Genomic DNA, 27,749 nt, shown 5'->3' on the forward strand with positions numbered 1-27,749 from the left:
TCGAGTGCACAGGAGATGGATAGGCAAAGGAGGAAAAAGGCGTAGGTAAAAAGGTGGATCCTTATCCCCTTATATGGGCGGATGCGGTTGTGCGTCCCCACCAGCCTAGTAAAACTCGCTTGCCTCCCAAGCGCCATGATAAATGGCGCGGTTGGGTTACCCACGTCTGTATTGATGAGAATCCCGTAAAGGGGGTACATGATCTCTGCTTTGACAAGACGTGCCAAGGAAACCGCCTCGCAAAATGTGCTGAGGTGGAAAAGTAAAAACGATTCGAGTAAGGACTTGGCCGTAGTGTGATGACGCACTACGGAATACGTCAGCAGATTTGATTTGTGTTTATATTATTCTCTCTATGGCAATATGTGGAAACTTATTTTGTAGAGCCGGACACTACTCTTGGTGTTTACAATCTTCTATGAAGGACTTGGAGGAGGAACCCGCCTTGCAATGCCGAAGACAATCTGCGCGCCGGACTCGTCGTCATTGAAGCCTGGTTCAGGGGCTACTGAGGGAGTCCTGGATTAGGGGGTGTTCGGGTAGCCGGACTATACCTTCAGCCGGACTCCAGGACTATGAAGATACAAGATTGAAGACTTCGTCCCGTGTCCGGATGGGACTTTCCTTGGCGTGGAAGGCAAGCTTGGCGATGCGGATATTCAAGATCTCCTACCATTGTAACCGACTCTGTGTAACCCTAACCCTATCCAGTGCCTATATAAACCGGAGGGTTGTAGTCCGTAGGACATCAACTCCATATACAACAATCATACCATAGGCTAGCTTCTAGGGTTTAGCCTCCTTGATCTCGTGGTAGATCTACTCTTGTACTACCCATATCATCAATATTAATCAAGCAGGAGTAGGGTATTACCTCCATCGAGAGGGCCCGAACCTGGGTAAAAACATCGCGTCCCTTGTCTCCTGTTACCATCCGGCCTTGACGCACAGTTCGGGACCCCCTACCCGAGATCCGCCGGTTTTTACACCGACACTTACCTTCGTCGAGGTCCCAATCTTTAGAGTTGTGTTTAATTCTCTCCAATAAATCCCATTTGAATTCAATAGTCTTCATCATAAAAGATCCAGTACAAGAAGTATCAAGCATGGAGCGATTACTGGGAGAAAGCCGAGAATAAATTTTTTGAATAATCATTTCTTTTGAGAGCTCGTGATTGGGGCATGAATATAACATTGACTTAAGCCACCCCCAAGCTTGAGCGATGCTTTCTCCTTCGCGAGACCAAAAATTATATATATAGTTACAATCACGATGAACAAGATGCATAGGATAAAACTTCTGATGAAATTCCAATTTCAGTCATTGGTAGTTCCATGATCCAATATCATCACATAGCCTAAACCATGTCAATGCATTTCCCTTCAAAGATAAAGGGAAGACCTTCTTCTTGAAAACATCCTCGGGCATACATGCAAGCTTAAATAATCCACAAACTTCATCCACATAGATTAGGTGCAAATTCGGGATGTAATGTTCCATCTCCTGTAAAAGGATTAGCTAGCAGTTTCTCTATCATACCCGAAGGAATTTCAAAGTAAACATTTTCAGTAGGTTCAGTAGGTTGAGGAGCAACTCTTTGCTCTACAGATAAGGGTGAAGATACCCCGAATAAGCCCCTCAAAGGATTATCTTCCATAGTAACAAGTGATAGTAAATTTCAGCACACTATATAAATTTTTCCTTACCAAATTCCACCCACCAAAGGCGCTTCACTCCCCGGCAACAGCGCCAGAAAAGAGTCTTGATGACCCCAAAGTGTTGGGATCTATCGTAGCCTTTTCGATAAGTAAGAGTGTCGAACCCAATGAGGAGCAGAAGGAAATGATAAGCGGTTTTTAGCAAGTATTCTCTGCAAGCACTGAAATTATCGGTAACATATAGTTTTGTGATAAGATAATTTGTAACGGGTAACAAGTAATAAAAGTAAATAAGGTGCAGCAAGATGGCCCAATCCTTTTTGTAGCAAAGGACAAGCCTGGACAAACTTCTTATATAAAGTAAAGCGCTCCCGAGGACACATGGGAATTATCGTCAAGCTAGTTTGCATCACGTTCATATGATTCGCGTTCGGTACTTTGATAATTTGATATATGGGTGGACCGGTGCTTGGGTACTGCCCTTACTTGGACAAGCATCCCACTTATGATTAACCCCTATTGCAAGCATCCGCAACTACAACAGAAGTATTAATGTAAACCTAACCATAGCATGAAACATATGGATCCAAATCAGCCCCTTACGAAGCAACGCATAAACTGGGGTTTAAGCTTCTATCACTCTAGCAACCCATCATCTACTTATTACTTCCCAATGCCTCCCTCTAGGCCCAAACAATGGTGAAGTGTCATGTAGTCGACGTTCACATGACACCACTAGAGGGATGCCACATATATCTCATCAAAATATCGAACAAATACCAAATTCACATGACTACTTATAGCAAGACTTCTCCCATGTCCTCGAGAACAAATGTAACTACTCACAAAGCATATTCATGTTCATAATCAGAGGGGTATTAATATGCATAATGGATCTGAACATATGATCTTCCACCAAGTAAACCAACTAGCATCAACTACAAGGAGTAATCAACATTACTAGCAACCCACAGGTACCAATCTGAGGTTTGGATACAAAGATTAGATACAAGAGATGAACTAGGGTTTGAGATGCGATGGTGCTGGTGAAGATGTTGATGGAGATTGAACCTCTCCCGATGAGAGGATCGCTGGTGATGACGATGGTGATGATTTCCCCCTCCCGGAGCGAAGTTTCCCCATCAGAACAGCTCCGCCGGAGCCCTAGATTGGTTCCACCAAGGTTCCGCCTCGTGGCAGCGGAGTTTCGTCCCATGAGCTTGCTTATGATTTGTTCCTGGACGAAAGACTCCATATAGCCAAAGATGGGCATCAGAGGGCCACCAGGGGACCCATGAGGCATGGGGCGCGCCCAGGGGGTAGGGCGCGCCCCCCACCCTCGTGGACGGTGGGTGGCCCCCCTCTGGTACTTTCTTCACCCAATATTTTTTATATATTCTGAAAATAATTCCCGTGGAGTTTCAGGACTTTTGGAGATGTGCAGAATAGGTTTCTAATATTTGCTCCTTTTCTAGCCTAGAATTCCAGCTGCCGGCATTCCCCCTCTTCATGTTAACCTTGTAAAATAAGAGAGAATAGGCATAAGTATTGTGACATAATGTGTAATAACAACACATAATGCAATAACTATTGATGTAAAAGCATGAAGCAAAATGGACGTATCACATATCCAGGGGCAACGACGGCCACCAGTAGCCCAAAAACCCCGTCGTCGACGAACCAGCCACAACACCGGAGAACTAAACATGGATACTAGACCTAAATCGAACTTGTTTAAGACCAGCCGCTGGCGAAAACTAGCTACTATTAATTCTACTCACATGATCAACCTTGCATGATCTCCTCGGCTTCTGTGATCCCCGCCATGCCCACGGCAATCTTGAGAGCGCCCTGGTCGAGTCCTGTGAGCTTTGCAATTGCAGCTATGTCGCTGTCGGAGAGGGGCTCCTGGAAACGCTTCATGATCTGCACAGCCGCTTTTGGGCTCATCTTGTCCTTCGGGCCGAGCTCTCCCAGCTCTTGAGCGAGGCGCAGCACAACCCTTTGTGCCACTGGGGTGGATATGCCTGTTGCCGCCTGCTGAGCGCTGCGACGGGAGGGGGCAGAGGTGGCCCTGGACTTGGGTGGAGCGGAATGGCGAGGACGGAGCAGCTGACTTGGGAGGACCGGAGATGGCACCGCGGCAAACAGCTCGGCCGCCTGCGCCTGTCCGTTGCCGATCTGTATAGAGCCAACCCGCTGGGTGACCGCGCCCATCTGGAAGCCCACCATGGCAGCTGCAGGGGAGTTGATGCAGGGCAGCAGGCATGGAAGCATCTCCGGGATCTCCAACCCGACTGGCTCGACAGAGGGGCGAAGAGGGGAGCGACCACCGTCTTCAAAAGCCAGTGGTGTGACCAGGGCTTCCTGCATGGCGCTCTCCAGCTCCAGCTGCATGCAGTTCGTACGCGGGGGCGGAGAGAGGGCGCGTCCATTGTCGGAGAAGGAGAAGAATTGGGCCACCGGGTCCCTCTCCACCGTCGAGGGAGGCACAGAGCGAAGGGGAAGAGGTGGGGTGGTTTGCAGAACTAGTGCGCCGGAGACCTTCTCAGCGTCAGGGCGGCCACGTCGACCAGCCACATGGCGGCGGCCGACTGGCGATCTGCTGCGACGCCGGTGCGCATCCCTGATGATGTCCTCGTCGCTGACCTAGCATGGCAGCCGCAGCCGAGCAGGAGGTCCCTCCAGGACCGGCTGGTGCCACCACTTCCACTGTCCTCCTCGTGGTCGCGGGCACCTCCTCCGAGCATAGGGCCACAGCCCACGGCCCCGACGCACGGTGCCCTACTACGGGCCTTTCCCTGCCCTTCTTCGACATGCGCCACCCAGGTGCTAGGCTCGATGCGCGAGAGGGGGCGGTCGTCGTCTTCGTCCGAGAAGGGTAGCCCGCTTTGGCCGGAGTGGGATGAGCGTGGCGAGAGGGGTGTCCAGTCCTCCACCAGGTCCACGTGGATTAGCAGGTCATAGCGCTGAACGCTGGGTGGCGGAGGGATGTGGCGATCAGCGGAGGCGAGGCCGATGATCTCGTCCGCCCGACCCGCTCCCCGCTTGAGCACCCAGAGCGCGCTTTGGTGGGGATGTGGGCAACATCCCAGACCCAGAGCCAGAACGCAAACATCTTGGTGTGCCCTCTTTCCAGGGTGCGCGAGTCGAGCCGGTCGACACGGCCGATGTCGCCGAGGGCCTCTTCGGCACCCGGCAGCGACCAGAACTGCATTGGCAGGTCTTCCACCATGACGTGCACGTGGTGATGTAACTTGAGGAGTGCGGCGTGGTCGTCTTTGTTCCAGGACCTAATGAAGTACTTGCAGCCCTCGACCTTGATGACGTCACGGCGCACGGCATTGCCCCGGTGTGCAGGGAGGTCGAAGTGGACGAGGAAGGCTTCAGGCTAGTGGGCGGTGACGCGGAGCAGGTGCGGTGGGGTGGAGAGCTGCTCGAGGATGACCCTTCCCACAGCTGCAGGGGTGGTGGAGTGCAAGCGGTCCGCGGCGGTCAAGGTGACCGCATGCTGGCGCATGCTACCTCTTGAGCACTTGCGTTGGTTTTCCCTTGAAGAGGAAAGGGTGATGCAGCAAAGTAGTGTAAGTATTTCCCTCAGTTTTTGAGAACCAAGGTATCAATCCAATAGGAGGCCACGCACGAGTCCCTCGCACCTACACAAACAAATAAATCCTCGTAACCAACGCGATAAGGGGTTGTCAATCCCTACACGGTCACTTACGAGAGTGAGATCTGATAGATATGATAAGATAATATTTTTGGTATTTTTATGATAAAGAGAAATAAAAGATGCAAAGTAAAATAAATAACAAAGGAAATAACTAAGTATTGGAAGATTAATATGATGGAAGATAGACCCGGGGGCCATAGGTTTCACTAGTGGCTTCTCTCAAGAGCATAAGTATTCACGATGGGTAAACAAATTACGTATCAGCGCAGGACATGCTCCTCGATCTCCAACGCCAGGGAGGCCACGACAACCTTGATGCTCTCCCGCGACCGCCTAGTCGGGTCGCAGAGAGCAAGGCTTTCCATGGGAGCAGGGGAAGGCAGAGGCGGGAAGACGACGCGGTCGCGGACCATGTCGGCGTCCTGGGAACGGGGGTCCTCGGACTTGCCTGCCTGCGGCCTGCTGTGTGACTAAGCCAGCAGGCCATACGGCCCATCTTCATCAACAAGGCATCCAAGACCCTCGCGAGGGGCCAAGCCTCGCGAGAAGGATGACACGAGACCTCCTCTGGAGCGGCCTAGTTAGGCAGTCTCACGAGGAGCAGAGATATCAAGGCGAGGCGAACCTCGCGACGCTCTCGTGACGTGAGCCATGACGATCGACACCAGGCGGGTGCCAGCACGCGCATCATCCTTGTTTCCTCTTTGGTTTTAAGGAAACTAGCACAGGAGAGGAGTACCGAGGCATCAGGCAAAGGTTGCCATTTTGGTGCAACAAGACCAAGACCAGAAGGATGGCAAGACGGAGGTCATCGTGGAGCCCAAGACGGCGTCACCACCAGAGCCTTTCGCAGGTGCAGACCACCTTTTGTCAGGATAGCTTGTACTAGCTGCCCCCTTCAAATTAGCCCGCTGTTGTTGGCTCCCCGCTCAATATTTGGGAAGAGGACCAGGGCCTCTATAAGTAGGGCTAGCCACCACCATAGAAAAGGGGGGCGAGGAGACGGCATCTTAGATCACTCTCTCACCCACACAAGTTAGCCACGCACAAGAACACCTCAACCTCAGGAGGTTGTTCTTCCCCTTGTATTGTTCATCATTAGCCCAAGAGGCAATCCACCACCACCACACTAGAGTAGGGTGTTACACCACAACGGTGGCCCGAACCAGTATAAATCATGTGTCTTTCTGTGTTGCGAGTTCGTCGAGTTCGTCCGCGAGATCTTAGCGAGCTAGGGCATAGATCGGTCGGAGGGAAAGACTTCGTGTGCACCCCAGTGTTCGAACCATAAGGGTTTGCCAGAACCCCACATCCGACATTTGGCGCACCAGGTAGGGGTGCACCAGAGCTTCTTCTCCGACAATCGACTTACAGACGCACCGCGGCCGCGATGTCCGACGACCCAAGAGCTGACCCCGACCGTTGGGCAGCCTAGCCAGCCTGGTCGGCGCCGCCCGCCTATGAAGACCTCAACCCCGCGCTCCAGGCGGCCCAAGCACCACCCAATCCTGCGGGGCGCGGGCAACGCGGCGGGGCGTCGGCTACCCTCACTCCACGGCAAGTACGAGCCGCTGCCAGAGAAGCAAGCCACGCTGCAGCGATGGCGCCGCACTCATGACGGGAGCAAGCAAACACGCGCGTAGCACTCACCGTGGCAAGGGAGCTGCTGCGGTGTCGGCTGATGGAAAGTGGCCGGGACACGCTGCTGGAGCGCGTCACTGAGCTGCTCGACGCGGCGTCCTCGGGAGCCCCGCCCTTCTGCCATCAGCTTCCTCCTCAGGCCGCTACAGGGATCTTCGGCGGGCCACGCCGCCATCACGCACCGTCGAGTGCGTCAGGGGGCTTCGTCAACGCCGGCACGGCCGGTGGCTCTACCGCCCCCGTACCGCCCGCAACAAGCATGGGCACAAGCGTCGCCTTTCATGGCCCGAGTGGGATGCCACGCTATCACCCCCAGGACGCCATGATGGGCCGAGCAACATGGAGTGTGGGGCACCACGGCGAGGTATTCGTGGTAACAGCCCCAGAAGCCTACGTGCCCCGCATGACGAACCAGGAGTACACATCGGAGGATGGCCCGGGCTCGTTCGTTGTAGAAGATTGGGAAGAAGGAGCGCTAGGAGCCGAAGCCTTCCAGGAGCTGCCGGGGAACCACCACGACCACGTGTGCGATGACCACTACAGGGTACCCCTAATCCCTCAGGAGCAAGCATATGCTAACCATGAGTCGCAGGAGGAGCAGGTCACCGCGGTGGTAGGCGGCCCCAGCTCGACAACCCCTGGCAACGGGAGGATCGCGTTGGGGGCTGTAGGAGAGGGGTTGGGAGCCAAGCACCTCCCCAGGGCACGCGAAACCAGGGGACACCCGGAGGTAGGCCCTCTGCCGGGGTGGCTTCGACAACCCTTCCCCCAGCAGAGGACCCATGGTCACCAATGGAACCGTTGGCGTCCCCTTTCCCTCTTTTGTGTCGTCCTGGTGACCGGTCGGCTCAAAGGAGGTCGAGGGTGGCACAAGGCGGGGCCCACGTCTAGTGATATGAAGCAAGGCCGGTGCCTGTGAAGAAGGCCTAGTGCCTGTGAAGCTCGCCGCCCGTGACACTCTCACGTAATAATGAGTTGGGGCTGTACACGCCTCGGAGTCTCAGGAGCGCCGGCCTCGGGCTCTGGGGCTCCCTCCCACGCCTAGTGGCAGCACTTAGCTCCGCGCTGGTGAGAAGACTTGAAGACCCGAAGACTAGACTAGGTGCCGGATGTCAGCGTTCTGGGAACGGGGGTCCCCAGACTTGCCTGCCTGCGGCCTGCGGCGTGGCTCAAAGGGGGGCCCAGCACGGCCATCTTCATCAACACAGACCCAAGACCCTCGCGAGGGGCCAAGCCTCGCGGGGCGGACGACACGGAGCTTCCTCAGGCACGGCCTCATCAGGCTGGCTCGCGAGGAGGCAGAGAGATCAAGGCGGGGTACCTCACGAGGTGCCCGTGACGTAAGCCATGACGACCAAAGGCGCCAGGCGGGCGCCAGCCGCGCAGTGTCCTCCTTTCCTCTTTGGTGCAAAGGGAGCAAGCGCAGGCGAGAGCATCAAGCAAAGGCACCCGTTTCGGTGCAACGAGACCAAGACCAGTCCAATGGCAGGGAGGAAGTCATTGTGGAGCCCAAGCCAGCGTCACCACCAGAGCCTTTGGCAGGCGAGGACCAACTCTAGTCAGGATAAGTGTACCAGATGTTCCCCTTCAAAATGGCCAATTGTTGGCGCCCTTCCCGCTCAATATTTGGGAAGAGGCCCAGGGCCTTTGCCTGTAAATAGGACTAGCCACCCCCAGGGTAGAGGGGATCGAGAATCGGCCAGCCCAGAAACAAGCTGGGATCGAGATTGAAATGAGAGAGAGAGAGAAGGGTGATTGAACTCCTCCTAGCAGTTCATCCCCTCAGCCAAGAACAGACTCTTGCGAGGCTGTTCTTCCTTGTATTGCTCATCATCATCAGCCCAAGAGGCAATCCACCACACCACACACTGGAGTAGGGTATTACACCACAACGGTGGCCCGAACCAGTATAAACCCTGTGTCTCTTGTGCTGTTCTTTCGATAGCTTAGATCTTGGCGAGGTGGAGGGGTGTAGGTAGGTAGAAGGTGAAATCTCTGCGCGCGCCCAAGTATTCGAACCTCAAGGGTCTGCCGGAACCCGAAATCCAACATTTGGCACGCCAGGTAGGGGTGCGCCGGAATTCGTCTTCCACCACCCCGTCCTCCTCCGACCATCGCGTCCATGTCTGACGCTCGTCGGGCCCGGGCTGAGCGCCGGGCCGCTCTCGCTTCCCGCGTCGCCCAGACGGCTCCTGTCGGCGGGCGTCCTCGCCGTTCCCCGTCACCTGCCGTCAACGCCGCCACTGGCCCGGCGGGGGACGAGCGGCAAGCGTCGTCTCAGCATCCGTCCGTGCGGCAAGACGGCCGTACTGCTACTCCCTCGCTCACCCTAGATGGTTCTTTGTCCCGCGCACTCCGCGCACCCATGGAGGCTTGAGCTCTGCTCATCGCGGCAAACGAGCTCCTGCGCTACCGTCCCGTCGACGACGTCTACGAAGAATGGCTCGACCGCGTCGCCGAGATCGTCCGTGCCGCGGGGGGCTCTCCTGCGCCGTCCGTTCCGCTGCACCGCACCCCGCCCCGCGCGGGCGACGAAGCTCCGGCGGCGCCCCGGCCGCCTCCTCCTCAAGAAGGCACCATGGCTCCAAGGCGCGTGGCCCCTGGGCGGAACCCGCTCCGTCAGGTGCCAGCGCGGCAAGAGCAGAGCTGCCAAGAAGTCCCTCGCCCGCAAGAAGCTCCCCGGGCGCTCCTTGCTCCAGCACGCCGCGACCATGCTCCTGCTCCTGCACGTCAAGACCCCGCGCTGCTCCCAGCTGCAGCGCGTGGGGACATGCAATACCAAGCTCTCTGTCACCCAAGGCCTCCCGTGGCCACAGCTGGCTGCCGTGCCTTCACCACCGAGCTACGCGGTGTCGCGTGGCCCAGCAAGTTCAAGCCATACCTGCATCCTCGTTACGACGGCACGGCTGACCCTGCGGAGTTCCTCCAGCTCTATGAGCTGGGCATCGAAGCTGCCAACGGAGACGAGAAGGTCATGGTGAACTGGTTTCCCATGGCGCTCAAGGACGGGGCCCGCACCTGGCTCCTGAACCTGGCTCCAGGCACGATCTCCTCCTGGGACGAGATGCGCACCCGCTTCATCGCCAACTTCCAAGGCACTCGCGACCGGCCACCCGCCGTGAGCGACATGCGCCGCATTAAGCAACAACCTGGATAGACCCTGCAGAAGTACATCCAGCGCTTCAACAACGCACGCCTCAAGATTCCCAAGGTGACCGAGGAGGCCATCATCTCAGCCTTCTCCGACGGCGTGCGCGATGTCAAGATGAAGGAGGAGATGGCGATGCATGAAGACCTATGCACTTCCTTGGAGTTGTTCAACTTGGCAACCAAGTGCGCCAGGGCTGAGGAAGGGCGTCTCTCCCTCCTCGAGCTGCCTGCCGCAGATCCAGAAGAGAAGAAGCCCAAGGCCAAGGATGTGAAGCGCAAGGGGGCTGCCGTGCTCGCGGCAGAACCAGACACCAAGCGGGGCAGAGATCAGCCCGAACCTTCCAAGGGCAGTCGGTACTGTGTGTACCACGACCTCCACACCCACAACACCAATGAATGTCAAGAGCTCCGAGCCGTGCGAGAAGGAAGGATCGGCCGTCGCCCCGACCGCGGTGACCGGGGCTACGGTCGAGGAGGAGGAAGGAACGCAGGACGCTGGGAAGACCGCTGCTCGCGCCAAGGGTGGCGCGATCGACCTTGCGAGGATCGCTGGCAAGACCCGCCTCACGAGGGAGACTGGAGGGATCAGCCTCGCGAGGATCGCCCGCAAGGCAACGCAGGCCTCCCTTTGCTGCCGCCGCAGTCAAGGAGAAACGAGGACCGCCATTAGGACGAGGGGGCTGGGGGCTTCCAGGAGCCGCGCGCGGTCGCCTGCATCCTGGGCGGGGCTCAAGCCCCAGCCTCTCAACGCATCTTCATGTAGTTCGCCCGTGAAGTGAATGCAGTCCTCCCCAAGCTGGAAGCCACGCGCCCTGTCAGGTGGTCGGCGTGCGCCATCACGTTCAGCTCAATGGATCAGCTCAAGTGTGCGGCTAGAGCCGGAGTCCTCCCGATGCTTTGTTCCCCAATCATCAGCAACGTGGTGGTCACCAGGACCCTCATCGATGGCGGGGCAGGGCTCAACGTCCTGTCCGTGGAAACATTCAACAATCTCCAAGTGCCCTACAACCAGCTTCAGCCAACCAAGCCTTTCTCCGGAGTCACCGACGGCTCCACGGTCCCGATTGGGCAGGTCTGCCTCCCTGTCACCTTCAGGGCACGCGACAACTACTGCACCAAGCTCATCGACTTCGACGTCGCTCACATTCGCCTGCCGTACAACGCCATCCTTGGGTACCCAACGCTGGCCAAGTTCATGGCCGTAACTCACCACGGCTACAACATCCTCAAGATGCAAGGAAGTGGCGGAGTCATCACGGTGCCCTGTGAAGAGAAGGACGCGGTGTGTTCCCTGGAACGAGCCTTTCAGGCCGCATCACTGGAAGACCCGGATCGCGGAAGCAGGAGGCTTCCTGAGACCGCCCCCAAGAAGAAGAAGACATCATCCGGCCCGGCCCCTCAGGAGGCAGGCCCCTCAGGGCCCGCGCCTGCCCAGGGGGAACCTCCTTCCATCGCATAGGAAAGCGCGCCCGGTGCCCTCCTCAGGCAGGGCTCAGGGGCTCTCCCCTGGAGGGCCACTGACCTGGCTAAGGTCACGAGGGAGGCGCTTGGGCACCACATGGAGGCGTGTTTCGAAGCACGTTTCCCTCAACAAGGAGTAAGGCAAGGAGGGCCAGACCCTCAGGAGTTCGTCAGCAAGGCCATTCAGGAGCTACAGGAGTCAAGAGTCATGAAAGGCGGCCGCCGCCTACCAGCTGTGGCTCCCCATCCAGGCGAGGATGGTGGGCTGCGCATCTGCGTCGACATACCAGGGCTCAATCGAGTCGCCTCTCTGGAGCGCCTCTGGCCCTCGCGAGTGGGGCGCTGCGAAGGTCCACCCCACAGCTACGTTCGCATGCCTTACGGCTTGCCGAACGCGGCTGCCACGTACCAGCGCCTCATGAGGGGCATCATGGAGGCTCAAGAGGCCAGGCGTTCCGCGGCCCTGGCGGAGATGGAGATGGTCCGCGAAGAGCCACCAGCGCCTCCGAAGCCTCCCGAGGCCCCTGGGCCTGGGGGCTCGTGAGGATCAGCTTCCGCAGCCCACCGAGTCTGCTACACCAACACTCCTTCGTCCTCAACATCATCAGGTGACATCTTTCAAGTTTCATTTCCAGCTGGGAGCGCCCCCCAGGGCTGCATTATTCCCAGGCCGCGTGGGTCCGTCCCTGCGGCATATATCCCTTTTATTTCATGTTGTTAGCTTACTTTGTTGGGGGCGCCCCACGGGCTGCATCATCCCCAAGTCGCTCGGGCCTGACCCAGTGATGTCCGCCTTCCCAGCATCTATTTGAGTGAATCCACTCCTTCGCGGCTAATGTGTTTGACCTAGTTGCCCGCTCAACTGACGCCAACTGACGGAGCTGCTCCCAAACGGCACGACGTTTGCGCATGGGTCCGTCCCTGCAACGCCGACAAACCTGAATGGCTGAGCTCTGGCCGCGGCAGCCCCGCATGGCGCCACCTCGTCAAGCCTTTAGTGCCTCATCGCCCCTCAGAAGCAACCAACGGCTGACTGTCAATTGTCATGGCAACCCCTCGTTCTTTCTATGATGGGTCTATATGATCTCCTAAAGGAGCTGCGTCAGGAGAGGCCCTTGCGGTGTCTCCTTCACTCTCATCCGCGCGAACCGCTTGCACGAGGGGGGTGCCTGAGCATCGCGACTCAGGGCTCCTACTGGCTCTTCAGCCCTCACCCTCTGGCCTTGTCCACGACATCGCGACCTGGCATACCAGCGACGGCTGAGACTCGCTCGAGGGCCGGGACACGAGGATGTAGAGCAGAAAGGGGGAGCAAAGGCGAGAGGGGAGGGACACGCGAGGACCTCGCCGAGCAATCTCACGCCTGCCGATGCACAGACCCGGCGACACACCAGAGAGCGGCCCCTGATTCTCGAGATAAGTCACCACCCGGAAGCACCAGCTACCGTGGCACCATCCCCGCACCTAATGCAATCCCGTGTTAGCGACGCCGCTCTCCTTTATCACCGAATGACGGCTGCTTGAGCGCTAAAGGGGACCTCCTGAGCATCGCGACTCAGGGGCTCTTACCGGACCCCGAGTCGCTCACCTCCTGGCCTTGACCACGGCATCGTGACCTGGCTTACCAGCGACGGCTGAAGCCACCTTGGGACTGGGACCTGTCGGCGTAGAGCACCAAGCCCTCGTGAGGTTCGAAAGGGAGAACTGAGCTAAGACAGAATGAGCAACTCGAATAGTTCTACGACAAGGGTTATATTAATAAAACAGGATCACAGGCACCTTACAAGCCCCCACGGGACGCGTCTTTGATTCCTCGCAGGGAACAGATACTAAAAGGATGATAACTACACGCGCCCCTGCAAAAGACGCCATCATCAATAGTGGGCCGTCAAGCACCGGCGCCAACCCCATCCAGATCAGAGTCGGCGACGGCCTGACGAGCCCGCCCTGCTCCAGGAGCAGCGCTGGCTCGGGGGCTCGTAGCTGTCATCGCTCGTCTCCGGAGTCGCGAAGAGCTCGCCGGAGTCGCTGGAACCTCCAACGCCTCCGCCGCTTGAGCTGCCGCCAAGGGAGCGATCGGTGGGCCCAGTCCTCGCCGTAGCAGGGTCCCGACCACCTCTCCCGGGGCAGCACTCCAGCCGGCGCCCGTTCGCATCGAAGACCTTGAAGAACATCACCGAAGCACCGTCGTACTCCAAGTGGATCGTGAAGGCGCCTCTTGTCCCGCAAACCCGGGCGATTTCGCTCCAGCCTCGAGTCATGAAGACCTCGCCCGGGGCAAGGACCGCGACCTCTGCCTCAGTCGCTAGGGCGCTGCAGCCGGCGTACTGCAGCCAAAGCTCCAGGAGCTCTCCATGCAGGATGATGGAGGCGAAGAAGGGAGGAAGGCGAATCCAGGACTGAGGAGGCATGGCGGCGTGGAGCACGAACTCTCGGGAGGAGCTCTCGGTGTGGACCCCAGGGGGGACGACCCACACCTTCATGACCCGTCGGCGCCGACGGCGGCGACGCCCGTGGCGATCGGCATCGACTCCTTCAGAGCCCTCGATGTGGGCGTACAAGGGAAGCGGGAACCCCGGCGGTGGCCACTCGCACCAGGGCCTCGACGCCACCTGATGGGCCCCCTCGTCCCGGCCGCGGAGGGCGAGCCGTTTCTTCGGCGGGAGCGGGTCTGGTTCCTCTCTGGGAGCCTTTCCCTTCTCTGCTGTCGAGAACCGGCAGATCAGAGCCATTGCAGCAAGACGGAGCAAGGACTGGGAAGAAGGAGAAGAAAGAAGGGATGGACTGGAAGGGCGCGCGCCGTTCCGTACTTATGGCCGGCGAAGGCCAACCACCGACCTCCATGATCGCAGGTAATCATGACCCGCTTTGCATGCAGGGACTTGTCCAATCCGTGCAGTTGCCGAGGCGCCGTCGGGAAGTGGAGACGCCCACGTCTAATCAACCGCCACGCGGTGCCCAAGGCCGCAGGCTGTTAGGGCCCGTGGCACTTCGCTCTTGCCTTTCGCCTCCCTGCACGGCCAAGTCCGGGCGCGCCTTGGGCCCGGGGGCTACTGTCGGCATTCTGGGAACGAGGGTCCCCAGACATGCCTGCCTGCGGCCTGCGGCGTGGCTCAAAGGGGGGCCCAACACGGCCCATCTTCATCAACACAGACCCAAGACCCTTGCGAGGGGCCAAGCCTCGCAGGGTGGACGACACGGAGCTTCCTCAGGCACGGCCTCATCAGGCTGGCTCGCGAGGAGGTAGAGAGATCAAGGCGGGGTACCTCACAAGGTGCCCGTGACGCAAGCCATGACGACCAAAGGCGCCAGGAGGGCGCCAGCCGCGCAGTGTCCTCCTTTCCTCTTTGGTGCAAAGGGAGCAAGCGCAGGCGAGAGCATCAAGCAAAGGCACCCGTTTCGGTGCAATGAGACCAAGACCAGTCCAACGGCAGGGAGGAAGTCATTGTGGAGCCCAAGCCAGCATCACCACCAGAGCCTTTGGCAGGCGAGGACCAACTTTAGTCAGGATAAGTGTACCAGATGTTCCCCTTCAAAATGGCCAATTGTTGGCGCCCTTCCCGCTCAATATTTGGGAAGAGGCCCAGGGCCTTTGCCTATAAATAGGACTAGCCACCCCCAGGGTAGAGGGGATCGAGAATCGGCCAGCCCAGAAACAAGCTGGGATCGAGATCGAAATGAGAGAGAGAAGGGTGATTGAACTCCTCCTAGCAGTTCATCCCCTCAGCCAAGAACAGACCCTCGCGAGGCTGTTCTTCCTTGTATTGCTCATCATCATCAGCCCAAGAGGCAATCCACCACACCACACACTGGAGTAGGGTATTACACCACAACGGTGGCCCGAACCAGTATAAACCCTGTGTCTCTTGTGCTTTTCTTTCGATAGCTTAGATCTTGGCGAGGCGGAGGGGTGCAGGTAGGTAGAAGGCAAAATCTCCGCGCGCACCCCAGTGTTCGAACCTCAAGGGTCTGCCGGAACCCGAAATCCGACACCGGACGCGGCCTTTTGCTTTGGATCTCTCTTTCTGTGGCTTTGCTTTCTGGATCTGGACTTAAGTTGAAGCTGGATTTTTATCGATGCGTGCGGGGGGTGCCTTTTCTCGTTCGAGCTGTTTCTTGCCTTCTGGATCTTGTTTGGTCTGGGACTCATGTCCATCGCCTTTCCCTCGCGAAGCTCCTCACGAGCCGGACCGTGCAAAGCGCACGCTTGTCAAGCACGTGCTAGCATTATGCATGGTGCTCACCTCTTACGGGGGCCCCTCAAACGGGGCATTAAGCTCCGCAGGATTCTCAGGAACTCGTCGCCTGTAGCGACCAGACCTCAAACAGTCTGATCTCTGTGCTCCGGTGTCATCCCTGGATCAGTAATGCTGACACCACACAGTACTCGGAGGATTTATAGCAGAGTAGCAATCACACACTTATTACATCGAGTGTCTCAAAAGAGAACTTAAAACAATAAATATGGATTAAGGCCATCTAATAACGATAACAGCGGAAGGCTTGGAAGATAAGTGAGTCCATCAACTCCAACGGCATCACTGAGTATAGAACCACGACCTAAAGCTCCTCAATCATCGTCTAAAAAGTTTGCAACATTAACGTTGCAGCCCGAAAACGGGTCAGCACATGGAATATGCTGGCAAGATAACACATAGAGAGTAATGGAAATGCAACAACTATACTATATGCATATTTGGCTGGTGGAAAGCTCTATGGTTACAGTTTTTGCGTAAAGCCAATTTTTCCCTACTTCAAAGGAATAAAATTAATTACTATCATGGTGGTTGTGAAACATTGAGAATGGTTGACAGCATCCTCAATCCCAATTAAGTATCATCATTAAAATCCCACAAAATTAATTTAGAGTAACATGTTGAGATTCACATGACAATCCAGGTACTAGATACTCAAGATGTCCATAACCGGGGACACGGCTAACCATGATTAGTTTGTTACACTCTGCAGAGGTTTGCGCACTTTTCCCCACAAGACTCGATCGCCTCCGTTTGGTTTCTCGCACTACACGGTGTTTGAGAAACGGATGATCGAGACACAGTCTTTCAGAAGCGCTAGCACCTTATGACGGGTAGACCGGTACACCTACTTTCCCCTACATCTGCTAGTCTACCACTGTAAGAGTTCGCACAACTTACTCAACTATGCCAGAGCCCATAATGGCTTGTGGCTGCACATGGAAGTTTCTAGTATGAATAATCTCATGATCCCTTTGAGCCTGGGTGGCGGTCCAAGAAAACAGGCAAGTCCTGGTAACCCCAGGTGCCTCAATCCACCCAGATGTGTGTTAGGTTGCCACCTAAGATAAACCCTTAATTATCAATCTCACATCTGTCATGGATTTCACTCACCCAATCCACGTCTACTAGCATAGCATGGCATAATAAGCAAACGTAGAAGTAACTCCCAAAGGTTTGATAGTAAACAGGTAATAGGTACTACCTCATCTACATCCCATCCCACAATTTAATTAGATCCTAATCATGCAATGTGTGAGGATTGATCTAATGCAATAAAACTGGGTTGTACAAAAGGTATGATCAAAGTGTTACTTGTCTTGCTGATGATCCGCGTAACCTAGAGATTCGAAGTAACAAGCGGCGCACTCCGGGTATTCTATCGCAGACAAACAACAAGCATACAATAAGTACTCATCTAATGCACAGGTAAAACTCAATTAGAAGATCTAACCAGAAAGTTCAACTTAAGAACCCTGGTTTGCAAAAAGAATCAAATCGAACGAAGCGAAAGAAAACAAACGGCGAAAGAAAACAACTTCGTTCTAGTAATCTGGATCTAGGGAAAATTTTACAGTAGCAAAAACTTGTTTAAGTTGATTATTCGGAAAGAGGGTTTCGAGACGAAACTCCAGACGCTTGAATCGCCTGATTCCGATAAATGAGCGAAAAGTTATACTAAAACGAAAATCGCGATCAGAAAATAACCACGGAAAATCCGACGAAAAAGAAAAACGACGAACATAATTTTTTTTTAAAAAAAACTGCACGGATAACAAGGCGGCGGCGAACCTCGAAAGGCGCGCACTCCGGCGGCGGCGGCGGCGGCTGGGAGGCGGCGGCGGCTTAGCTAGGGTTAGGGTTAGCTGGCTTCGGGCCTCTCTCTCTCTCTCTCGGGCCGGCTCGGGCGCTATATAAAGGCCCCGGGCGGAGGTTTCCTGGCCGGTTATGGCCCGGAGTCGGTTCGTTTTTTTTAATTCCGCTCGGAAGAAAAATAAAAAGAAATACTAAACGGACTCCAAAAATCACGAAATAAATTTTGCCGGGTTCCTAAAATCAAGCCCGATAAAGTAAACATTTATCTGGGCCCAAACTACAACTTTGAAAAACGCGCATTTTTCCTAAATTCAAATAAAAATACCGAAAAACTCTGAAATAAAACTTATTTGATTTTTTTATTAAATCCTCAATATTTCTATATTTTGGGAAAGTCATTTTATTCCCTCTCTCATACTTTTGTAATAGAAATAATTGATGATAAAATAAATAAAATCAAATGATCCTGTTTACATAATTTGAGAAAACTCAAATATGTAAATAACGAAATCCCCAACTCTATCCGTAGGTCCTTGAGTTGCTTGGGATTTTCTAGGATCAAAACCAAAAGCAAAATAAAATATGATATGCATGATAACCTAATGTATAACATTTCAAATTGAAAATTTGGGATGTTACATCGCCTCATGACCCAGCCCTAAGCTGGCGCCGACTAAGGTAAACCACATCGGGGAGCTCACCCCCAGCTTCATGAACTCACGAGGCCGCATACCCACATCGCATAGGAAAGTAAAAACTGCAATTTGCTTACACGAGGGGCTCCCCCTCTCGAAATGCTCTTACAAGTCTTCCAAGGGCCACGCCTGAGTTTTGCATGCAGGATGAAACAACAAGAGAACATTGGATCAGCCAGAGATATCACTCGCTACATCACACGCGGACGCGTCACTTGCGTCGTTGTCATCTTCGTCGGTATCGTCGCCGTCGATGGTGACACCCCCATCGCCGTCGTTGGCCACGTCACCTTCATCTGCGACGACCACTACTGCATCATCCTTCGAGGTGAAGGCCCTGACCAACGCGTCGACATGGTCCTCTACCCAATGCGCCAGGTCGCCCTGGATGGCCATGGGTACGGGGGCAATGGCGGCGTCGAAGTCGAAGTTGGGGTCGGCATTCAGAAGGTGGCTGAAGACATGGGAGAAGGCGCGCTGAAGCAGGCCACGACCCCTCTCCTCCACAAGCTGTCGATCTCTGGCAGATTGAGCCCCCAGGCGCGTCACCATCTCGATGAAGAAGGTCAGGTGGCTGGCGTAGTCATTCGAGTGAGGGGCCGGGGCGTTCTCATCGCGGATGTAACCCAGGGCGGTGTTGGCCTTGTTCCGAAGGTCTTGAAGCATAGGAGCATGCTCGCGCTCCAGCGTTCGGCGTTGGAGCACTTCCTCCCTGTTTTGCCATGCGATGGCCTCGGCGTCATCAACTCGTTTCCGGAGGGAAAGCAGCTCGGCGCGGGCGGAGGCCAAGTCCGCCTGCGCCGTAACCAGGGCGGCGGATGTGGCCTCCGCACGCCTCTCGGCCTCGTCCAACCTGGGCCTGAGGGTGGCGGCCCTGCTCGCACCCTCCAGACCGGCGAGCTTCAGCTTCAAGTTGTACCCGCCCTCCAGATCTGCGTGAACCTCGGCCACCCGACAATTGATCTCCTCCTCGACTCCGGCTTCGCGGGCCCCGACAGCATCTTCTGCTTTAGCGACTTGATGCTCCCTCGTCTCCAGTCGCTCGAGCTCGAGGCTGCACTCCACAGCTTCCAGGGCCGGCGTCTCCTCGCGCTGCCGGACCTCCTCTTCCTCCGCGGGCGTCCCCCTCAGCGATGCAAGAGTGGCCTCGCGCGCCGCCACCTGCTGCTCAAGGGACCCGCTCCAGGCCTGAAGCCCCCACGCGCGCTCCTCAGCAGCCTCGCGGCGGTGATCGGCCTCGCAAGCTTCTTCCAAATCTCGCAAGCGGGCCTCATTGGCAATCTTGAGGGATGCCTCGTCCTTCGTGTTCTCGAGGTCGCGCTGATAGCGACCAAGGTTGATGGCCACCCGCAGCTTGCGCCGCTCCTCCACCAACCAAAGACCTTCAGCCTCAAGACGCGAGTCGACACCAGCAAGATCTTCGCCGAGGTGGCTCATCACGCCCATCGCCTCCTAGAAGAGCTCGTGAAGGACTACGCTGCTCCCGCGCTCGAGCTCGAACGCTCGACCCGCCTCGTCCTCCACCGCGGGGGCTGCGGATGGAGCATCAAGTGGCACGCCACCTCTCAATTGGGGGATGGGGGCTGGCGCCATGCCTGACGTCAGCCCCTCCTTGCGAGGAGCCAAAGCTGATCGAGGCTTGCTGCCTGAAGAGGAACCGAAGACCGAGGTCAGCCAGCGACTGTTCATGAGCAGAGGAGGAGTCTTGGGCACGCCCGCCAAGCTCCACGCGAGACCATGGCCGAGGGGCGGCCAAACCGTGGACTCATCACGTCCCGAAGGCGGGGACGTTCCTCCGACTGACCATGCTCCAGGGGCGGCAAGCAGGCCAGGAACGCTCAATGCTGATGGGGGAGTTGATGAAGGAGGAGGCCACCTCTCGGAAGACGCAACAGCTTCAGCAGAAGGAGCCCTAGGACAGGCGTCAGGATAAGAAGACCACACACAAAAAGCCACAACGACAAGATACTTACGCGTCAATAGTGATGTACTTCCGTCGCTTCAACGGCCCGAGGATGTTGCTGCCACTGGGGGATCCCTTCCTCTTGCGGAGCTCCTTGAAGTCCACACAAAGGCGACCGAAGCGCTGGACATGACGACCGGTGCGCGGCGGAGCCGAAGAAGAACCAACAGGGATGGCCTCAGGAGAGCCCGGCCATGGCGAACAACCCAGCTCCTTCTCCCTGCGACCTCCCGAGGCTCCTGGAGCCTCAACCTCGGGAGCCGCATGCCGCATCTCCTCGGCAACCGACGCCTCCGGAGAGGGGTCGCAGGCCCCCGAGGACGACGCCCCCGGATCACTACCCGGCATGTGCTCCTCAGCACCTGAGCTGCCGGCCCCCGTCACAGCTCGCTCCCCCGCACCGTCACCTGGGGTGAGCCCGGCACCGGCGGCGAATAAGGGGACCACGATGACGGGGTTCTCGCGGGGCCCCACCAAGCCGGTTGGGCACGGCCCCAACTCATCAAAGGAAGGCATGTTCGAGGCAAATGTGACTTTGTTCTCGCAGCGGTACAACATGCAGCTGTTCTTGGGCATCTCGTCCGGCAGAGGGACACCTGATAGGACCGTGAGCACCACGCAGTGAGAGGAAGCCCCTCCTCCTGAAACCTCATGTTGTCCTGTCTGCTGAGCAAGTCCCACATCGGGCCAGAGTGGCGCTGAAGTGGAGCAACTCGACGCCTGACGAACTCCCTCACCACCATGGGCGCAGTCACGCCAATGTCCTTCAACCACCTCAGCCTGGACCAGACGGGGGCAAGGCAGGGGCTCGTGAGCTTCTGATGACCCCAGCCGGAGTTTGTAATAGCAGGCCCCACCGGAGCTTGGAGCAGAGGGTTGAGCACGCCGGCGTGAACAAACAGCCATCGCATACGGAACTCGCTCGTGGATGAAGGGAGCTCAAAGTCGATCCCCACGCCTGCCATCGTAGCCACGGCCTAGAAGCCCACGCACCCTGGCTCTGTCGGGGACCAGTGAGATGCAATGAGAAGAAGTGGCGGAGGAGTGCCACGGAGGGGGCGATGCCCACCATGGCCTCGCACACGAAGGCGAAGACGGCGAGAAGGGTCACAGACTGAGGATCGAGGTGGAGCATGTGGATCTGATAGTGCTCGAGCACCGCGTTGAAGAAGGCGGAGAAGGGAGGAATCAGGCCAGCCCAGAGGGCATCAATGAAGATCAGAACCTCGGTGACTGCCCGAGCCATGCTAGTGCGAGACGCGGGCCAAGCCGGCGTCTCTGCCCACTCGTTGAAACCTTGTCCATGGCCTCGTCGTTGAGCACCCGAGGCCGGCCGAGCGCCGGCTCCAAGGATGGAGGCGCAGTTGGCGAGGACAGAGGTTTCTTCCCCTTGTCGGCTTGTTTCGGCGCCATGGCGGTGAAGCGGGCGAAGCGTAGGTCAGATTGGGAAGGCGGAGTAGGGCGTCGAGGAAGCAGGGAGATTGGAAGACTCAGGCGTGGCGAAGGAAGAATAACTGTGTAAGAGGCGGGGCCACATAGCCAGGTGGATTCACGGGCAGCGTGAGGAAGCGGAGACGCCCACGTCCAATCAACCACCACGCGTCAATCGAGGCCGCATGCTTTTGGGGCCCACGGTGCTCCGTGCTTTGCCCTTGGCTTCGCCGCGAAGCCAAGCCCGAGCGCACCTTGGGCCCAGGGGCTACTGTCGACGTCCTGGGAACGGGGTCCTCGGACTTGCCTGCCTGCGGCCCGCTGCGTGGCTAAGCCAGCAAGACGTACGGCCCATCTTCATCAACAAGGCATCCAAGACCCTCGCAAGGGGCCAAGCCTCGCGAGGAGGAGGACATGAAACCTCCTCTGGAGTGGCCTAGTCAGGCAGGCTCACGAGGAGCGGAGATATCAAGGCGAGGCGAACCTCACAAGGCTCTCGTGACGTGAGCCATGACGATCGACACCAGGCGGGCGCCAGGCGGGCGTCAGCATGCGCAGCATCCTTGTTTCCTCTTTGGTGCTAAGGAAACTAGCGTAGACGAGGAGTACCGAGGCATCAGGCAAAGGTTGCCATTTTGGTGCAACAAGACCAAGACTAGAAGAACAGCAAGATGGAGGTCATTGTGGAGCCCAAGACGGCGTCACCACCAGAGCCTTTCGCAGGCGCAGACCACCTTTTGTCAGGATAGCTTGTACTAGCTGTCCCCTTTCAAATTAGCCCGCCGTTGTTGGCTCCGTTCCCGCTCAATATTTGGGAAGAGGACCAGGGCCTCTATAAGTAGGGCTAGCCACCACCATAGAAAAGGGGGGAGAGGAGATGGCATCTTAGATCACTCTCTCACCCACACAAGTTAGCCACGCACAAGAACACCTCATCCTCAGGAGGCTGTTCTTCCCCTTGTATTGTTCATCATGTAAGTGCATCTAGTGCCACCCCTAGTTGGTTTTGGAGTATTGACGACAAACCTGGTTGAGGGACTAATGTGTTTGTGAGAATTGCAGGATAACACAGGTAGAAGTCCCTCATTGATTCGGTTTTCCTACCAGAGATGACCCCTAAAAATGTATGAAGACGTTGAAGTTAAAGGTGGTATGTGAAGACATCCACATTGAAGACTATGACAAGAGAAGACATTGCGTGAAGACTATGGAGCGCGAAGACTTAGTTGTTTCGTCGTTCTTTTTCTTCTTTGTTGAGTCATAGGAACCACCGTACTGTTAAGTGGGGTCCAAGTGAACCAGTCAGAATGACTGAAGTGATGCTTAACCAAAATCCTATGTCTTCGAGCGAAGGCAATGAGAGCAAATCTTATCCAGAGCTGGATAAGTCAGCTTTGCTTGTAGCCCAAGTAAAGTTGTCGTATGTGTTTGAAATCTGATCGTTGGAACACGTGTCAGTTCCTTAGCGACCCAGGGTCATTTCGGAAAATTAGGTCGGGTTGCCTAGTGGCTATAAATAGCCCACCCCCTACAACCATAAATGGTTGGCTGCTCAGAGTTAGTATACGGCTTTTGTCGTTTGAGAGCAACCCACCTCGAAGCCTTTGAGAGAGAATTCCTTGCGAGGACAAAGCCCTAAACACCCAGAGCCAAAGAGTGTTAGGCATCACTTAAGTCGTCTTGTCTGTCTGATCTGAAGACTTATTACACTTGAGCACTGTGAATCCTCCGGTCGGTTAGGCGTCACGTTCTGAGCATCCAAGAGTCATTGTGGATCACCGGTGAACGAAGTCTGTGAAGGTTTGGAAGTCTACCTTGAAGACTTACCAGAGTGATTGGGCGAGGACTGGGTGTCCTTAGCTCAAGGGGAATAAGGTGAAGACACGGTCTTCTGAGTTGAATCTCAGCCTCCCTAACCAGATGTACAGTTGTCACAGCAACTGGAACTGGTCCAACAAATCATTGTCTTCAACGAGCCACTGGTTCCATCCTTCCCATCTCTTTATGTGCTGATTGGTCCTTGTGAAGTCATTGCCTGTTTGATTTAGTTATTTGTCTTCACTGTATGACTGCTTGTCTGATTGGCTTCATACTATCTTCCATCCTGATCTATACTGCCTAGCAGCTATTAGTCTTTATGCTTTCATTTCATTGAATACTTGACTATGGCCAACTTAGTGTAGTCTACCTTCCACTGCATGGTAATAGGTTTATATCTATCGTTTGTCTTCTAAACTTCCATGTTTTGAAGACTTTCATAAAAATTGCGTATTCACCCCCCCTCTAGTCGATCACTAGCACTTTCAATTGGTATCAGAGCAAGGTACTCCCTTGTTCTGTGTGATTCGGTTTAACCACCTGGAGTTTTAGCTATGTCGACTGCAGGGATAATCAAAGTCTCCGCTGCGTGCCCAATCTTCGATGGAACTGAATATCCCTACTGGAAGAATAAGATGCGCATGCATCTTGAAGCCATTGATGTCGACCTATGGTATGTCGTCAAGAACGGCATTCCCAAGGCTGGAGAAGGTGTCACTGCCGCTGATGTCAAGAAGTTCGTTCAACTGGACTCCGCTGCCAAGAACATCATTTGTGGTCATTAGACCAAAGGACAGTATGGCCGTGTGAGTGCTTTGGAAACATCTAAGCTAGTCTGGGACTGGCTCTCCAAGGTCAACGAAGGCGTCTCAACCCAGAGAGATCAAAGAATCAGTGTCCTTCGCAACCTCTTCAACCGCTTCAAGAGAAACGACAATGAGAATGTTCAGCTCACGTTTGATTGACTCACTGACATCACAAATGAGCTTCAAGCCCTCGGCGCTACTGAGATCACCAAGCATGAAGTCGTCAAGACACTCCTGAGATCACTTGACAGCTCGTTTGACACCCTAGCCCTAATGATTCAAGAACGCCCTGACTTCAAGACACTCGATCCGTATGACATACTTGAAAGGCTCAACACACATGAGTTTCAGCTTTTTGAGAAAAGAGACATCTACGGTCCCAACTATGGGCGAACTCGTGCCTTGAAGGAAAAAGTTGTTTCCTCATTTGAAGAAGAATCTGAGTGCAGTTCGGATGATCCGGAAGACATTGGAAAGGAGCTTGCTATGCTTGTGAAGAAGTTTCAGAAATTCACCAAGAAGAAAGGCTTCAGAAAGTCCTCACGATCCAGCTCAAGGAATGATGAAGCTTCTACTCATGACTACAAGAAGAGAACATGTCACAAGTGCAAGAAACTTGGTCACTACATCTCTGAGTGTCCGCAGTGGGACAATGAGAACAACAAGAAGAAGAAGAAGAGCAAGGAATATGATTCTGATGACAAGAAGAAGAAGAAATACTCGAAGTCTTCTTCCAAGTATTCCTCAAAGTATTCATCACACAAGAAGAGCTCATCTGGCAAGGCTCGTGCATTTGTTGGCAAGGAAATGGATTCAGAGGAGGAGTCCGCTTCTGAGGAGGCAGAGGTGGAGTCCGAGGAGGAGTCCGATTCTGGCATTGCAAGTCTGGCTACAACATACGTTGCCAAGTCCATCTAGTGCCACCCCTAGTTGGTTTTGGAGTATTGACGACAAACCTGGTTGAGGGACTAATGTGTTTGTGAGAATTGCAGGATAACACAGGTAGAAGTCCCTCATTGATTCGGTTTTCCTACCAGAGATGACCCCTAAAAATGTATGAAGACATTGAAGTCAAAGGTGGTATGTGAAGACATTCACATTGAAGACTATGACAAGAGAAGACATCACGTGAAGACTATGGAGCGCGAAGACTTAGCAGTTTCGTCGTTCTTTGTTTTTTCTTTGATGAGTCATAGGAACCACCGTACTGTTAAGTGGGGTCCAAGAGAACCAGTCAGAATGACTGAAGTGATGCTTAACCAAAATCCTATGTCTTCGAGTGAAGACTATGAGAGGAAATCTTATTCAGAGTTGGATAAGTCAGGTTTGCTTGTAGCCCAAGTAAAGTTGTTGTGTGTGTTTGAAATCTGGCCATTGGAACACGTGTCAGTTCCTTAGTGACCCAGGGTCATTTCGGACAAATCAGGTTGGGTTGCCTAGTGGCTATAAATAGCCCACCCCCTACAACCATAAACGGTTGGCCGCTCAGAGTTAGTGCACGGCTTTTGTCGTTTGAGAGCCACGCACCTCGAAGCCTTTGAGAGAGAATTCCTTGCGAGGATAAAGCCCTAAACACCCAGAGCCAAAGAGTGTTTGGCATCACTTAAGTCTTCCTGTCTGTGTGATCTGAAGACTTATTACACTTGAGGACTGTGAATCCTCCAGCCGGTTAGGCGTCGCATTCTGAGCATCCAAGAGTCATTGTGGATCGCCGGTGAACAAAGTCTGTGAAGGTTTGGAAGTCTACCTTGAAGACTTACCAGAGTGATTGGGCGAGGACTGGGTGTCCTTAGCTCAAGGGGGATAAGGTGAAGACGCGGTCTTCTGAGTTGAATCTCAGCCTCCCTAACTAGACGTATAGTTGTCACAACAACTAGAACTGGTCCAACAAATCATTGTCTTCAACGAGTCACTGGTTTCATCCTTCCCTTTCCTTTACTTACTGTTGGCCCTGGTGAAGTCATTGTATGATTGCATTATATTTTGTCTTCACTGAGTGACTGCTTGTTCTGATTGGCTTCACACTATCTTCCTACCTGATCTATACTGCCTAGCTGCTATTAGTCATTGTGCTTTCACTTCATTGAATACTTGACTATGGCTTGCTTAGTGTAGTCTACCTTCCGCTGCATGGCAATAGGTTTATTTCTATCGTTTGTCTTCGAAACTTCCATGTTTTGAAGACTTTCATAAAAATCGCCTATTCACCCCCCTCTAGTCGATCACTAGCACTTTCAATTGGTATCAGAGAAAGGTACTCCCTTATTCTATGTGATTCGATTTAACCACCTGGAGTTTTAGCTACGTCGACTGCAGGGATAATCAAAGTCTCCGTTGCATACCCAGTCTTCGATGGAACTGAATATCCCTACTGGAAGAATAAGATGTGCATGCATCTTGAAGCCATTGATGTCGACATACGGTATGTTGTCAAGAATGGCGTTCCCAAGGCTGGTGAAGGTGTCACCGCTGCTGATGTCAAGAAGTTCGTTCAACTGGACTCCACTGCCAAGAACATCATCTGTGGTCATCTGACCAAAGGACAGTATGGCCGTGTGAGTGCTTTGGAAACATCTAAGCTAGTCTGGAACTGGCTCTCCAAGGTCAACGAAGGCGTCTCAACCCAGAGAGATCAGAGAATCAGTGTCCTTCGCAACCTCTTCAACCGCTTCAATAGAAATGACAATGAGAATGTCCAGCTCACGTTTGATCGACTCACTGACATCACAAATGAGCTTCAAGCCCTCGGCGCCACTGAGATCACCAAGCATGAAGTCATCAAGACACTCCTGAGATCACTTGACAGCTTGTTTGACACCCTAGCCCTGATGATTCAAGAACGTCCTGACTTCAAGACACTCGATCCGTCTGACATACTTGAGAGGCTCAACACACACGAGTTTCAGCTTTCTATGGAAAGAGACATCTATGGTCCCAACTATGGGCGAACTCGTGCCTTGAAGGCAAAAGTTGTTTCCTCATTTGAAGAAGAATCTGACAGCAATTCTGATGATCTTGAAGACATTGGAAAGGAGCTTGCTATGCTTGTGAAGAAGTTCCAAAAATTCACCAAGAAGAAAGGCTTCAGAAAGTCTTCATGATCAAGCTCAAGGAATGATGAAGCTTCTGCTCATGACTACAAGAAGAGAACATGCCACAAGTGCAAGAAACCTGGCCACTACATCTCTGAGTGTCCCCAGTGGGACAATGAGAACAAGAAGAAGAAGAAGAGCAAGGAGTATGACTCTGACGAAAAGAAGAAGAAGAAATACTCAAAGTCTTCCTCAAAGTCTTCATAACACAAGAAGAGCTCATCTGGCAAGGCTCGTGCGTTTGTTGGCAAGGAAATGGATTCAGAGGAGGAGTCCGCTTCTGAGGAGG

General features: G+C 54.6%; 1 pseudogene; it reads right to left on the bottom strand.

Moving 5' to 3' along the window:
* Positions 1 to 3,444: 3,444 nt before the first annotated feature.
* LOC125547058 lies at positions 3,445 to 4,876 on the bottom strand (annotated as a pseudogene).
* Between the last annotated feature and the right edge of the window lie 22,873 nt (positions 4,877 to 27,749).

Source organism: Triticum urartu, chromosome 3 (assembly GCF_003073215.2).
Source record: "Triticum urartu cultivar G1812 chromosome 3, Tu2.1, whole genome shotgun sequence".
NCBI classification, from domain to species: Eukaryota; Viridiplantae; Streptophyta; class Magnoliopsida; order Poales; family Poaceae; genus Triticum; species Triticum urartu.